Source organism: Bactrocera oleae, chromosome 5, assembly GCF_042242935.1.
Source record: "Bactrocera oleae isolate idBacOlea1 chromosome 5, idBacOlea1, whole genome shotgun sequence".
Taxonomy (NCBI): domain Eukaryota; kingdom Metazoa; phylum Arthropoda; class Insecta; order Diptera; family Tephritidae; genus Bactrocera; species Bactrocera oleae.
Window position 1 is genome coordinate 13,108,162 of NC_091539.1, and position 17,375 is coordinate 13,125,536.

Genomic DNA, 17,375 nt, shown 5'->3' on the forward strand with positions numbered 1-17,375 from the left:
ATTTGACGCAAAAAAACCTTCTGGACCGAATCAACGCCTGCGATATGCTGCTGAAACGGAACGAACTCGTCCCATTCTTGAAGCGGATGGTGACTGGCGACGAAAAATGGATCACATACGACAATATCAAGCGAAAACGGTCGTGGTCGAAGGCCGGTGAATTGTCCCAAACAGTGGCCAAGCCGGGATTGACGGCCAGGAAGGTTTTGCTGTGTGTTTGGTGGGATTAGAAGGGAATCATCCACTATGGCAAGGTTTCCAAGATTGACCTATTGCAGCTTAGTTTCTATTCTCCCTGCGCCCCGATTTGCCTACAATTTCGTAGACAGCATCAATCTATTTTGGCTCGCCTTCTATTGACATGAATTTTCTGTGGCAGAAAAATCTGTGCCTGTGTTCTTTTTAGTGTGTAGTACATATGCAATCACAAACGAGGCAATTTTGTGCTAGTTATAATTTTTTCAACTAAATGTGGTACGCCTACCCAACTCTCAAGGCAACTGTTCTCTGCACCATGGCAAGCACTTTCTGTCTATGATTCACGCTTAATGTAACGGCTCATATTTAGCAGCTCTATCTAGCATGTTTAGAGGTCTGTATGCTGAAGGGGCTTGTGGCGTTCCTTTGCCTTTGCTTATCAGGGTCAGATGCTGTTTCTGCCGTACTACTTAGCGCCATAATTAATTATTATTAATGTCAAAATAATTATCTAATTATAATGAGCTTATATTTAGTCCTTATTGATGTCCTAACCTAACCTAATATATTAATTTTTTGAAGTATGGTAACTGTTCTCATTTGGTGTTAAGCCTAGCCTATACATTTCTAATTTATGTTTTCCTAATATCTTTAAGAAAGTATATATTTCCTATATAAAATTTAGCCACTTTATCTTTATAAGAAAATACTCTCGCCCTTCCCAAAAATTTGTTTATCCATACCCTTACCCACTTCGCAGTCACAGTGAATCATCTCTTAATCTCAAGTGACCCAAAAAAATAAAAAAATTCAAGAAGAAAATAAACCGGAAAAAGTAATAAGCAACGAAATTCCTCTGCTTCAAACGCCAACAACCCGAGAATCGGCAATAAAACTAGGTTAGAACAGCCGTAAACACTTTGAATTTATTGTTGTTTGCACTTGAAGGCAGCAGCATTCTTGTTCGTGCTTTTCTAATCATCAATATTTAAGTATCAATTTAACTTTTGCTCTTGCAAACTATGCGCGGGCGAACGGAGAAGGCATTTTCGAATAAAAATGCGGAAAAATGAGAAAAGTTGGCAAGACGTGTGCATGGAACTTAAAGCGGGGACACGAAGAGAGACAAGTTGTGCAGATAAAATATGTGGCAACTGTAAGAGGCTGTGGGAAGTGGTGTGGGTGAAGCGATTTAGAAATGGTGTTGCCTACTTAGCGCTTTCCAAATCGATTAAAGCGCAGCGGACAGACAGCTCGGCTGAGTTGATAGTGGCAGACGCTTGCGAGTTTAGGGGGAGGCTTAGCTAAGTACGACCAAGACATTGTGACTTGATTAAAGGCAACGCGATAAGTATGCTAAGGCTCTGTGCGGCACATATGTATGTGGTTGTTGTTGGTGTGTGCAGCAAAAAGCAATTACTTAATTAGTGAAAAACTTTTACATGAGCTTCAATTGTTGCATGTTGTTTCTATTGTTGTTTTAATAGTTGTGGTAGTGATAGCAAGGAAAGTTTCATTCCAGAAACTTGGCAACTAATGCATGGGGAATATGGCAGATCAAATTAAGTTTAATCTGTTTGGATGGAAGGCGATATATTTCTACATATATACGTAGTTAACAATTCAAAGGGTGAGTAAGAGTAGAAAGAGCTGGGAGAAGCTGGCTGAAGCAGTAAATTTCTTGATCTTTATAATGGCGTTAGAAGCTGAGTGAGCTTAAATGCACTTTTTTTCGTACATATAGGCGAAGAATTTTACCGCTATACTTGCTGGCGGCAAAAATGTACAATCTTACAGTTCGTGTTCTGTAAATAAGTGGTAACACTACTGAAAACATTTCAATGTAAGTCGAAAATTTCTCGAATAAGTTTTTCATTTGATACTAGTATTGTAGTGTTGAACATATTAAATGAATGTGGGTTAAAAATAAAATTTTCAGAAAGCTGGCAACCCTTTTAATTAAGTATCTTCTATAACTATTATAATGGGGCTTGTAACATTAAATTTTAATTAAGATAATTGACTTTAAAATAAAACCAAAAAACAAGAAAAAAAGTTAACTTCGGTTGCACCGAAGCTCTAATAAATTTCAAAAAAAAGTTGTCCATACAAGAACTTGATTTTTATTTTGTTTGGTTAGTTTATATGGCAGCTGCATACATATATGCTATAGTAGTCCGATCTGAAAAAATTATTCGAAAATTGCGGCGTTGCCTTGGGCAATATTCTGTGCCGAACTCCGTGAAGATAACTCTTCAAATGAAAAAGTTTTCCATATAAGGAATATATATTCCATATTCCAATTACCCCTTACAATTTTGTTAATTCTCTAACCATTTTCAAAGTAGAAAGGATCCAGTTCCACATTGTAAAATTTCAACTTTTAAAAATTTTGTTTATAAAAAAAATGAGATTTATAAAAAAATTGTATATAAAAACCAATTTTATTTATAAAAAAAGTTAAATAGCAACTCTTCTCAAAAAATATTTTCAAACACTAGCTTTTTTAAATCGCTTTAACTTGATAGCCATATTTTAATAACTCATTTAATTTAAAAAAATACTTTAAATTTTTGAAACAGGTGGCAATCTTTCAATTTTTTTAATTGGACAAGGGCCCACCGTGTATTATAATATTGCAATTTTTATGTATCTTCTTCTCGTTCATTAACTATTTATTTTCTTAAGAAAAAATTAAACAGGTGGCAACCTCTCAAGAATTATTTTATTGCTTCTAAGCTTACCATACATCCAGTGAGAGGATGTTCAATAACTCAATAATTATTTAATTTCAATAGAAAAAACAAAATCGGTGACAACTCCTCAAAAATTCTTTTATAATTTTTAAGCTCGGGCTGTACCGTGTGAAGATTTTCAATAACTCAATAATTATTTAATTTCATAAGTAAAAGTTTAACAGGTGGCAAATCCTCAAAAACAATTTTATTGCTTCTAAGCTTTCTGTAAGAGGAGTTGTGTTTAAATGACTCCAGTGACTCAGCGCTCAATTTAAAATTAGCTTTAGTGCTTTTTAGTAAGTTTTCAAGCAATTTTTCTAATAACAGTTATAGTTCATGACCAGCAAAAATTAAGTAAACACTTCCAAAGCAACCAATTGATTTCGCTTACGAGTGGCCACAAATTTTCAGAGCGTGCGTAATAACCGTAAAATTGCCGCATTATCGCAAGTGCTGCACAAGTTAAAACGAAAAACCACTTTCGTCAAATTTTAGTGTCAAAAAAGGCGCACAAATTTGCTTTCATTTTCTAATATTTTATGCGTCTAATTTGCCCGAGGAAAAGTGCCTAATCTCCCACTTTCACTTGCCATTTGCAACTTTTACATATTTTTCCTTTTTCTCGTTTGCTATGTGAACTCAACAGCTGTTGCGCCCCTTAATGCTCGCAAGCAGACATGACTGAAGTGAAGTGAATATTTTCGCTTTGTCAAAAGTTTAGTGAGCTTCGAAATTGATTTGAAACTTCAATTTTATGTAGTTCAATGACAACAAAAACTTTTAGGAAATTTGCACGCCCACACATTCATACGAGACTACCTTTTATTTACATAGCGGTGCATTGACAGTTCTACAAACATTCATTGGTCTAGCTAATATTTGTCTAGCTTAATACTTTTGATGTTAGGGGCCATTTTTTTGTAAATCTGATTGTATGATTTGGTTAGTTTTTTTCTGTATAAAATATAATAATATGTTTGAGTATGTTTACGGTCAATTTGACAGTCAATTGGGCACATAATTGGCATTGTTATGTGGTGAACATGACTGTATTGTATATTTAGTGCGGAAAAGCAGAAATTTGAAAATAAATTGGACAAATATGCATAAATTAACTCTTTATTATATTTAAATCTAAAATTACTAGAGAAATTCCACGGCTTTGGTGATAGAGAGAGCAATTTTGGACAATATTGACAGTTGAAATTATAAAAATATTTCAATTTAAAAACCAAAAAATATGCTGTATATGTAGTACGTAATAATCATATATTGTCATATACATATCCTAATAAAAAATCTGAACCTTTGTGGTTTTGAGCTCTCTGACTTCAATAAAAGATAAGAAAAAACATTAACTTTGTTTGCACCGAGACTAGAATACCATTCACAAATAAAAAAGTTTTCATATCACAAATAAAAAAGTTTTCATATAAGGACTTAATTTTGATTTTGATCGTTCAGTTTGTGTGGCAGTTATATGTTATAGTGTTCGGATCTAAAATATTTGTTTGGAAACTATACCGCTGTCTTGCTTAATCATTCATGCCAAATTTTGTAAAGATATTCGAAAATTGTACCGCTGTTTTAGAAAATTATCCATTTCAAATTTCGTGAGTATATCTTGTCAATTAAAAATTTTTTTCATATAAAGACTTGATTCCGATCGTTCAATTTGCATGACAGCTATATGCTGTAGTGATCCGATCCAAAAAAAATTTCCGCAGATTCAAGAACTGTTCTAGGCAATAATCCCTGCCAAATTTCGTGAAGATTTCTCGTCAAATTAAAAAGGATTACATACAAGCACTTGATTCCGATCGTTCAGTTTTTATGGTTTTGGGGAGGCAAAGTAAAGGTCGTGCGTAAAAGTTTAGATCGATATCTTAGAGACTAATTGACGTATATACTGTCGGACAGATAGACAGGGGCTAAAAGATTCACATAAAATTCAGCGAAGAAGTACTTCTGATCGGGATATGGGTGACTGGAGCCTTTAGTTTCTAGAGAGCTCTCCAAAAGAGTTCATAGCCATTGTGAACTATACTACTGGCAGTTTTTGATAACGGATCGAAAAATGTTTCCATATTTATGCATTTAGGCCGCCAATCTATCATCTAAATCCAAATCCACTTTTGGGGTATATTTCAAAATGACTCTTAGTTGCATGCTCTTAAAAGAATGTCAGAAAATGGACAACTTAAAGCTCTTAAGAGATAGTCTTATAAATAGAGACTAATAATACCAACGTGGTGTCAGGGGAATTGAGATCGCATAAGAAATAACAAAGTAATCAGTCTTACCTTTGAGCGAACAAAACCATTTTGAGAACATAAATGGTGCTCTTTGCATCAAGAAGTTACCGAAAGGTTAACGTAGTTAATATTTCAAATCAGAAGAAGGTCTCTGAAGGAAAGGAATTTCGGTTCCATCCATGCTTTTAGACCACCAATTTACCATAATTGAGGTTTTTGCTTTTCAAGAAATGGACATCTGTAAGATCTTATAACATGAAATAGTAATTTTTAATATTCTTATAGTCTTACAACAACGAAGTATTGTGCTGAGTGTCCTATTACATTAACCTTCTCATTAAGAAAATGGTGAAAGGGTAACTCCGAAACACAGTGGGTAATTATAATCAGATATCTTTAACTTTTTTGCTATGAAGCACATCAAGCTTTTAGAGAGGTGGTAAAAATACGAAGCTTACTTAATGATTAACTAACCTGCCACTACTAGCTACATACTCAATGTAATCGGCTTAATATCTCTTTTAAGATAAATTTTCGATTTTATCTCGAAGAAGATGAGACTTAAGACAGCATTTAGAAAAACTGAATTGTCAAGACTATTATTCTGTCGTTGTCATTCTGTTAAATATTCTGGCACCTTCAGCTAAAAAATACACGTTTTATAGGATCGGCCTCTGTCGATTTCATATCACTTCATTACAGCTAGTATATAAAAAGTTTTTTGATAGTAAAATCTCTCGTAAAATGAAATTTTGCTAGCACGATTATTTGAATGAATGGCTATAAATATTGACAAAAAGATGCCTAGGTCCACTTTTCAATGTCTGTAGGAGCTCTAACTGGACACTGTTCGATCGGGATTCATGCAAAATGTTTAAATGTTATGTTCTTACCAGATGCCAGCTACGTTAGCTGTTTGAAAAAAATTGAGATAGAATCATCGCAACACTTCCTTTTCGAATGTCCCGTATATGTCCGATCAAGGCAAAAACACCTGGAAACTCATACTTTTAGACACCAAGGTGAAATTGCGGAAATAAAACACCTAAGCAGATATATGATAGATTCAGCGCTTTTTTTCCATCAGCTGATAACCAACTACAGGGCATTTTTGGTATGGCTTCACAAAGGACTGTACATAACAGCCTGAGTGCGATCGTTCGCCTTGCTGAGGGATCAGCCATATAACCTAACATAATCTAACCTGCTTAGATATACTGGCTTTGGTCCGCAAAAACCATTATTATGTACATACTTTAATGACTTAACGAAGCTACCAACCTCAAATGCGAACGTTGTGTAATAATGATAATGAATATTTATTATGGCAAAAATTTATCGATAACAGTATCGATGAACGATATGAGAGATTATTTGTCAGTATAGCAGAAATTTGTAATAAATGTTTTGAGTGCAACAGTTCACAGCAAGTAAGGAGTAGTATATTCGAGGTAATATGTGGAATATAAGATATATATAGGAATAATAGAGCTCATAGGAAAAGCTCACTTTTTAGTAAACAATGAAATAATATTTAAGCAATTTTGACACAAAATGTACATAAAAATAACTTAATTAAAAAAAACGAATATCATTTTTTATATTTTATTTTTAAATTGTACCCAAAATCTTTACATTTCCGGCAATTTTCACACTTTCCTTCCTTATTGCACACTTGAAGTGCCATTGAAATGGGAGACCTAACTATTAACCGTTACATATAAATGCTGGTGGCGCGTGCCTATACTCAAAACTGCCCATTCCCGGAATACCAACGACATTTGCGTGCAATTTTCATAACGAAGGATCATGCCGACAGACGCAGACAGGCAATGGGCGACCAGACAATCAAAATGAAAGTGAAAATGTGAATGAAAATGTGCGTAAATGAAGCGTCACAAATGTCACAATTGAGACGACACCACAAGGAGTATATGGGAAGTAAAATAAAAGGATAAGGCAATCAAGTTTACTATGCTTAAACCAAAAAGTATAAAGTAAAGAAAAAAGCTGACGCAGACGAAGGCGGTTAGCCATAAAAAACCAGTTGGTGGGCACTGCTCAAACAATTCAAGCAGCTGCTTTACATACTTTCGGCATAATTTTTAATATTATTTGCTTTTTTATTTCGACTTGCGCCCTTTTGCTTGGCAATCACTTCGTTGACACAAAGCAAACAAAGTGTGAAATTCATAAAGCAAATAAATGCAGAGCATGGAAAATCAAATGGAAAACAAAAGGAAGGCAGAAAATATGGTGTTAAAAAGATGGAAAAGTATGTATAGGGAGTGGGGGGTGGTTGAGCGTGACAAACGCAAATGCCAAAAGTGAAAAATCACCGCATTTCGACAGTCGCAAAATGCCAATACACTCTTGAAGCACAGTGGTACAAATAAATAAATATTGTGAAATAACTCAATCACAGGCACACGAAAACAAAAGAAAAAATAAAAATAAAATAAAAACGAAAAATAAATACTGGCTTCTTTTCATGCACGCAACTAAAATTCGAACATAACATCAAAAGTTGTTTAGAATTAATTTAATAACACTTAAAGATGCGTAAATGTCTACGGAAGTTTGTCGAAATATTGACTTTAATATTAAAAAAGAATGTTTATCAATAGAATCACGTATCTCATAGAGAACATAACCTAAAAAAATGTGTGTAAATAATATTGAAATAGGGTAGTTCTGTACCAATATTTGTAGAAATATTATATAAGAAAAATTACATTAAAATTGTAAAATATATATATATAATATAAATATATATATAAAAATACTTAAAAACAACATCTAGTAATATAGGTATGTCGTTAAATGCTTTTAAAATTATGAATGATTACACCGAACATTGACATAATCATCATCATTTCCTGCATCTTCCACTGAAGCAAAGGGTCTCGACATAATATGTACACTTAATTATATCATTTTTACAATCCCAACCTAACCTGAAAACATTTTGAAGAGTTGTAAAAAATGTACTAAATAGTATATACGCATAATAATAATGAATAACAAAAAAGTATTACATATGCAAAGTACACCTAACCTTTAAAAAAAAGTATTGACAATTATGCATAACCTCAAAATATTTTTTTCTACAAAATTGAACTGATAATATATTTTAGTGATCTTAAAGCCATTGAACCCGAAATATTATATAATATGATATTGATACACGTAATAATTTATAACGAATAATAAATAAGTATGAATATTGTATTAAATACATCAAAGTAAACCTAACCTCTAAAAAAGTGTTTAAGAGCCAAACCATAGGAACCTAACCTCAATAAAAATGTTTTTGTTATACAAAATTTATATGAAAAATGTTGGGTATAATTAAAGCTATTAAAACCGAAATTATTCTACAAGTTATAATTAACAAAGGTTTTTTTTTGCATTAAAAATGTCAAGGTATACCATTCAAGAATATAAATATTTTTATGTAAGGTTTTAATATATAAATACTATACTTTTCTCAACTATACTTTTCGCTACAAAGCCATTAAGTTGAATATTTTAACACACAGTTTCACAGCAATAAGAAAAAATTCAAAATTTTCAAAAAAAATTCTCCCCAAATATCCCACTGTGTGACTAAGCGCCTGCCAACCAGCTTTCAAATGTTGTGACACACACGTAGATACACATACATAGTTGTTTTATTGTTGCTTTTTGGCTACCAATGCGTTTGCATAAATTGCAATATTTTTCTTCGCATACATTTAGGCGCACACATTTAGCGGCAATGAATTTGGATTGTGGATGTTAATGTGGGGCCATTTAGCGTATGCGTATATATGTATGAACCCTTTATGAATGGCATTTGCGGCAATTTACAATGCTAAAAAGTGTTGCATAGTTTTATGCGCATAAGTAAATAACATTTACACAATCATACATATATATATATATATATATATATAAATATAAAGATTGTATAGAACATCAGTGAGTCGCTCATTGCGACACACATTTCTACACACTGTCTAAATAGTATGCCTATAGACAATTTTTATGGATTAAAAATTCTATCGTCATTTACATTTCACGCGTTTTTTATGCAAATATTTCAGGCAACCCCTTTTCGTCACCCCATTGATTGTACGCCGGCAAGTGCTTTTTGAGGTGTCCATTTCATTAAGTAAATGGCTGCTGATTTATTTTATTTTGTTGACTTTTGTTGCAACATTTGGAATGGGGGATGTGAGCGGAGAGCAATGAAGTTATTGAAGTTAAAAAATTGTTTTTGGTTCCCCCCCCCTGATTTTGTAGTGAATATTTATAAGTAAAGAGCGTAATAAATATAGATAGAAATTTATTTAGAAAAGTCTTAGAATCAATAAATTCAACTGCAACACCAAAATTGTTTAAATAGTTTTAAAACTTTCTGTCCAACTGACTAGCTCTATGAACATACCTAAATATAAATTAACACATATGCAAATATTTTATTAAGAATTTCAATTAATAGAGCATGAGACATGAAAAAGTCGTGCCTGATCAAAAGATTTCTTATTTCCAAATTTTATAAATAATGAACTGTTGTTTTTTCAATTGTCCTGAGGTCACAAATTTGTAATTAAAAGAAATCTTCGATAAGTCACTAAAATATCTATTAATAAAACTAATTTTTTGTACGATTGATTTTAGATAAATCTCCAATAATTAGTGAGGGTCACCGCAAGGAGTTCCAGAGTGTTTTAGACTGGGCAACTTAGTGGTCTCTCTTCAACTCTCCTTAGTACTTATTAATAAACTTTGGAACTATGTACTGCTAAACTCTTGTTTCAGACCTTTGGCATTCACCTATTTATTCTGCTAGCTTTCTCTTGAGCTGAATATGCGCTTAAAATCAAAAGACCTGCAGAAATTCAGAGCTGAAAAACAAATACTTAAGATAGTTAAATCAAGCTCTTTATAAAGTGCTTATGTACCAGAAGTTTTGATGCCAACTACTCAAAGGATTATAGGTGAAATTCGTAATTCTCTTTGAGTTGGATAGTCTAGAGCTTCTGCAAGCCGGAAAGTAATTGACGCCAATTTGTCTAGGTACATTTTAACTAGTAAAATAGTGGTGTTACGGTTCAGCAGGTAAAGACTGCTCACTACGTGTTATTCTGCTATTAGTCGACCCTTTGCAAAGTTCTATCAGTCGTTTGAATATGGCTCTGGCATATTCGTTGTAGCGCTAAAATATCTTACTGTAAATTTAAAATATAAATTTTTTCTATATCGAAAAGATCTCCCATATACTAAACACGTATTTATAAACTCCAAGAAGTTGTGCCTCATTTAGATATTACCTAAAGGGTTATATTTGTTTCAATGAAACTTTTCTTAATATCCAAAGTGGTTACATATATGTGTATACAATATACTCGAAATAAATATAAAGTTTATCTAACATTTTTTATTCGAATTTCAATCACTCAAAACAGCTTTGAAGCGCAGCGAAAGAAATTCAATTGCAAGTGGTGAGGAGGGAAAAAAATTCGGCGGGTGCAAGAGAGCAAAAGCAGTTTCAGGAAATTACACAATTCCCTTGCGAAAGTGTTCAGCACGTTCTAGTTTCGCAGACAATACAAAAACTACACACAACCGCGTGTCTATGACACCAGCATACAGATTGATTTACGCGCACCTGTTTGTGTGCTCCAACGGAAACGGAAGTGAAATGTAGCATTTTATCTACAAGTACACGTATTATATAAAGAAAGTAACAATGACTTGAGGAGGATAGAGAAAAGGTGTTAATAAAAGTAAAGTAAGAAGAAGAGGAATGCTACAGCTGATGTTGATGAGAAGAAGCAGGTGCTTTCATGCTATGAAAGAAAGCAAAGAGGGGGCAGGAGAGGCTGTGAGGCTTGAAATATCGAGGACTGAAGTGTAAGTGAAGTAGTGTGTAAGCTAGCAAATTGAAATATAATGGTTAACAACAACACCCACGAGAAAAATATTCAAAGCAACAATGTTAAGCTGGAAAACTTATCGAGCAACTAGAAGAAGAAATAGTTATAGAGAAAGAAAAATATGGTAAAAACGCTTATATATATAAATATGTAAGTATATACAAGAAAAAGTACTACAAAAAGCTGGCGTGTGAAACTTCTTTGACAAGCGCAATAAAATTCGTAAAATTTGAGTTTTTCCCAAAGGAAAATATTAAGCGGGCATTGCCACAGATACTACTGGCAATATGGTAATATGGCAATTTTCAAGCATGAAATGGTTACGTTATCTAACAGTTGTTGTTTAAATATCGAAAGTGCAATTTGTTGTAAAACGGATAAGATTTAATAATATGTTTCGAAATGTCGAATATGTACATATGTAATAAGCACTATACAGCATATCAGTCATATTACCACATCATAACCGTCAAATTTTGTCATTGACACATTGCATAATGTCGCTGCAATCACATGAAATTCTTATTACCCTCAGAAGATCTAATAATATTCGCCAAGTCACATCACTAACTTATCACGGCATATCATATCACTTGGTAAAACATCAAATAATATTTTAATAATCATATGCACTTATATGGAAAGGACTCATCATGCCATATAACATCAAATGAAAAAGCATAACATTGCAACACCTCAATCATATCTAGCCAAATGTATTACATCACATAATTTTAAATGTCGCCACTGCACCTGATATCACATCTATTATATTTACCATATATTGCTGTCAAGGTCATCACGCTTAGATTTATCATCACAACATCACAATAATCATATTAAGTCATATATAGTTAAATGTAATACATCACATAATCATCAAATGACACCACATCACCTGATATCTGTATGTATACGTATCGCGTGAAGATAGAATCGATGAAATACAATTATATAGTAAAACATCGAAAGATATCACATCAAACACTTTAAGTCACATGCAATTATATTTATATCGCAGTTAAGGCATAAATATCACAAGTATCACGATAATATTATTTCTAAGAACATGATTATTAAATAGATACAAAATCGCTTGATATCAACTCTCATCACTTCTTTTAAATCACATATATTATACCAACTCCCTTCTTGTGATCAAAATATCAAGGTATTGCCTACATGCCCTCAAAATTTACTACTAAAGACAATATCATGTTATATTGACGTGTGACTTTTACTTGTGTATTTATGAATTGTATTTTATGAATTGTATATACCAATATTATATCACATTAAACTCTGCTATACTAACGTATATCATAACCGCTGAAAATCAATATCACCAGTTATCATATCATATTGAATATCACATAATTCATCTCATTACGTCCTCACTTCATCTGAAATCATGTCATATCAAATTAAGTCATTTTATATCGAGTCAGAAAGTTATCATGTCCTATTGCATATCACATAGCACATCATCTAACTGAGAATAATAAATGCATATGTACGTGTAATAAATACATTTTTTCACATTTCATATCATATGTATCAAATCGAGTACATAATTATATCAACACATGACTTAATATCACAATCATCGCATCATAACACACTATATTACCTGTCATTGCAACGCTATACTTGTAAGTCATTTTGTAATCATTGTAGATTTCTCCTCTCTCTTCTCTTTTTGAAACATTTTTGATTATTTTGAAATTAAGGTTTCTAATCTTTAAAATGACTATAATCACAAGATGTTTATGTACATTCTTATTAACATTTTAATTCAGCAAGACTTAACGATAATAAAAATTTTTTTTAGACCGCTAAGCTTATCGCTCTATTTTAATAAGTGACTTTTCCGAAAACTCAAAACCAATTAAACACGTTTAATATGAGTTGAGCTTGAGATTTAGTTTTAGTTAGGTTAGGTTCGATGGCTGATCTAGAGATCACACTTGGACTACTATATACAGTCCTTTGTAAAGCAATAAAAATATAACTCCTGTATCTGATATACAGCGAGCGAGAATAGGTTTCATATTGGTCAGCAATCTTCTCGAAAGGTCAATGCCAGTACAGATTTAAGAATATTAAAGATTCCAATAAAGTTGGAAAGATCGCAATCTAATGCAGTGGGGGTTGGAGAAGAAGGCAAAGAGTTTACTGTCGCAGCATGTTGCATAATCATAATATTGGAGCACATTTGCATACACCTCTCACAAAGACGTCACTTTGCTTTGATTTATGACATATATGAGCATAAGTGTTCGGAATATTGTAGTGCAACAAATGTGCAGCAGCAACACTCCACATGCAACAAAGTGTTCGTGCACTTGTGGCGCGTTTTCGAGTGAAATATGAAGCGACGCGGTGTTGAAGAGTTAACATTAATGTTGCAAGGAGTAGAGTGTGGCATAAAATGTAGAGTACATGAAATATAAATCTAAAGAACTATATATACAAGCATGAAAGCTTAAAAATATGATAAGCAGGAAAGTAAAGTGTAAGAAAAGAAGTAAAATACAATAAAAAAGTAAAAAAAAAGACATACAAGAAATAATAAAAAGAAAAAAATAGTAATAAAAAACTCAATCATAGCCGGAAAATAAATACACATATGCGGGAGGTCTATAAATCTCACTGACGCAGGTAAACCGCAAAAATGGCAGGCGGAAAGTACAATAAGTGCCACGGAAGTTCTTCCTGACAAACGTTCGCAAACATAATAGTAAGTAAACTCATGCTAGACATGCTTTGAACATATAAGTATGCACATATACTATGTATGTTTACCTGAACCATCAAGCCTCTAGCAGTCACGTCGCCGCGAAGTATGAAAAGCTTTATGTACAGGCGTAAAGTATGCTACGCGCTCTATCCCACACTGTCGTAAGCTAAAATCGTTAGCACTTTTAACTCAGTCGGCTTTTAGGGTAAGCATAATTTATGCCCACAACACTTCCGCGTCTTTGGCGTTCTTACTCACATTTGGTTTTCTTCCGTTTTTTTTCTCGACATCGCACACTTCAAAAGTAGTCGTTTAAAACACTTTAGCTCGTAAATGCGCGTGAAAACACCTGTACATGTGAAAGTTTAAGATACGTTAGGCGCCTGGGGAAAGGTGGAAAAAAGTATTCGAACGCCTTAAGACATGCTTCACAACTGGCACTGGTTCACTAGTGCTCAAGCGTTACTTGGTAGGGTTGAGCTGTTGAGGTTTTACCACAACCCTCGTTTGAACTGGTTGTAAGGCTGTGTCTATTAGTGTTCCTTGTTGCTTAATTTCGCTGGGAGAGTACATTTTATGATTTGTTTTATTGAAATGCCTGTTTTGTCTGTCTGTTTCGGTAATTTTAGACAAATGTATGTTTTTACTTCTAATTTTTATCCGCTTACATTGTTGGGGTAATCTTGTTTGGGTACAATTGTGTTGACTAAATAATTTCACATGGTAGCGGGGTAAATAATGAGAGGAAGGGTATTTAAAACCCATAGTTGAGAAATTGAAGTATTTGACCTTCGGATCAAAAAGACTACCGAATGAAAATATTTCAAAGTTTTCCATTGCTGATTCCTTTTATCGTTAACAGAAAAAGAAACGAATCGGCCTGAAAATACATTTTTATACCCTGAACAAGGTATATTAAATTTACCCCGAAGTTTGTAAAATCGAGCTGGAATTTTATTTAGCTATGTCCGTCTAGTCCCTCCGTTTTTAAGCTATCGATCTGAAATTTTGCACCTGTCCTTTTCTTACTAAGAAGCTGCTCACTGGCGGAACGGCCGATATCGGACCACTATAGCATATACTTGTATGGGAAATTTTTTTATTTGACGAGGTATCTTCCCGAAATTTGGCACGGATTATTATTTAAGGCAAAAATGCAACCTCCAAAGAAATTGTATAGATCGGATGACTGTAGCATATAGCTGCCATATTAACAGAACGGTCGGAATAAAGTGCTTGCATGGAAAACCTTTTTATTTGACGAGGTATCTTCACGAAATTAGGCACGAGTTATTGTTTAAAGCAACAATGTATTCTCCGCAGAAATTGTTCAGATCAGATCATTACATCTTGTTCTTGTAAGAAGCCTTTGTATTTTGTGAAGGTTGTTATAGCTTTGGTTCAACCGAAGTTAACGTTTTTTCGATCGATCACAGTGCCACCTTTTGAAGAAATAATAACTGGCTTGTTTTTGAAGTGGCGGTACATTCATATAAAGTTTGGAACTGGGTGGAATATTTTCGAAAATTACTTCAGACCATTTCACTGTCGAGCAAAAAGTTAAGGTATCAAATAGTCAATTGAATTGAAATTAAAAATAAACCAAAAAATAAACACAAAACAGGTTCCTTTAGTAAAAAATCGGAAATAATAATACAAGTAAAATGTTAAGCAATCGCAAATGTAGGGTCGTATTTTTCTTATCCAGTTGTTTCTCAGGGCAAACTGGTGATAAAACATTATAACATCCGGCAGATACTTCTTCGCAAGCTCGGTGGACTATAAGAAACTTTTTAAGACAAGGGTATCACTTCTGCGATAAACTCACTAAAATTGTTATAAGTGACTTCGGTGATAAGAACTTTTATGAATTAGACGGTAGAACTGATGATATGAGTATGATGAAGTATTACGATTCAGTTCCTTAAGGCTATTGACAAGCAAGTTACTTGCAATATTGAAGTAAGAGCCACTCCTAAGGTCATGATATCATACAACGCCAGCTGAGACTACACTATAACTAAAACTATGTTCTCATATCTTTATAAAGAGCAAACTTTTTAAGTACTTGTGATTTGAACTTAAAAATGGAAACGGATAATAAGAGCACAAAAGTGGAATAAAACTATATACTAGTTAGACTTCAATTCGCTCAATTTTGAAGAGCAGCGAATCAAGCAAACAACTGACATATATTAAATATGTATGCGTAGTATAGTAAACGGTTATGTCTCTTACATAGCAAAATTCAAATAAGAGAGTAAAGTTCAACCATAGCGAGTAGAAAAGTGGCGAATCAAAGACATCTACTATTACATTTTACAACAGTTGTGTCTGTTAAGAGTCGATTCAGTTCCCAAATACCTTCACTTGGAAGATATCGAGAGCAGGGATGATAGAACGGACTTTGGCTGTCGAATTTCGTATTTTGTTTGTGATTTTTAGTTTTGGTTTAATCATTAAGTTTCCAACCTGTGCTGTCAATGGCTTCGGGTAATTTGAGGTTCACGTTAATAGAAGAAAGGTACAATTTTAGTATGTCATACTTTTAATATTAGACATTTATATTACTACAGAAAGTGTTTTTATATACACATCTATAGCACAAATCCTTTTTGTTATTTATCTCAGCCTAAATATGGCTTTAGTCCTTTTATAACTCCTTTTATAAGGGAAACAATTATCCAACATAGCTTTAATGCACCTTTAAATTATTCCGTAGAGATCAGACATCGAAATTTACTCGTAGAATTTTATTGAATTTCGGCATTGCATTACCCATACCCCGCCACACAACTGTTGCTTACTCACCTCATGCTCAAGGCGTTCGCCAGCTACATTGCGTGTGGCAACCCCCGGCAAACCCAAACCAAAACGGACTCTATTATTTCAACAGTATTTTTCCAATGTCATTGAACGATAAAATCGAAGCCAAAAAAGAAAAAGGTGAAAATCAATTGACCTACCTGCCCCAGCCAAAGACTACCGGGCGGACATATGACTTTGGCACGTGAAAAGTCGGCAAATGGGTAACTCACACCGATTTTATGAGCCCACAAGGGTCACATTAAAATGCATGTTAAACAATGTTTAAACATCAAACTGACAACAACAAACAAAATGTTATAACGAAAGATGAAAAAAAGAGACAAGAGGAACACAAATCGAGCGCAAGAAGCTCAAGCTGGTGCGGCGCTATTGTGCAGAGAGGCACGCGGAAGGTAAGCAGTGACGCAGCAGCCGAAAAAACACTTGCGGAGTTAATGGACTCGACGTTGAAAACTAGAGATTTGCGGTGGCAAACAGAGCGGAACGGGGCGCAAACGTTTAGCGTGACAGAGAAAATGCTGCGAAAATGGTTGAGATGGGGTGCCTCTACAGAGAGCACGGGCGGCAACGCATGGACACAATCGAAAATCACAAATCTAATCCATTACTCAACCCCAAATGGTGCAGGGTTGCTGCAGGCTGACCGCTAAGCGGCGCTGTATAAGCGAGAAGAAGAGAGGTAAGCACTAAA

General features: G+C 33.8%; 1 protein-coding gene across 4 annotated transcripts in view; it reads right to left on the minus strand.

The window, feature by feature from the left end:
* Window positions 1–17,375, minus strand: part of spri (Src homology 2 domain-containing protein sprint) — a 444,507-nt gene that overhangs the window by 238,292 nt on the left and 188,840 nt on the right. The gene's annotated exons all lie outside the window — the stretch shown is intronic.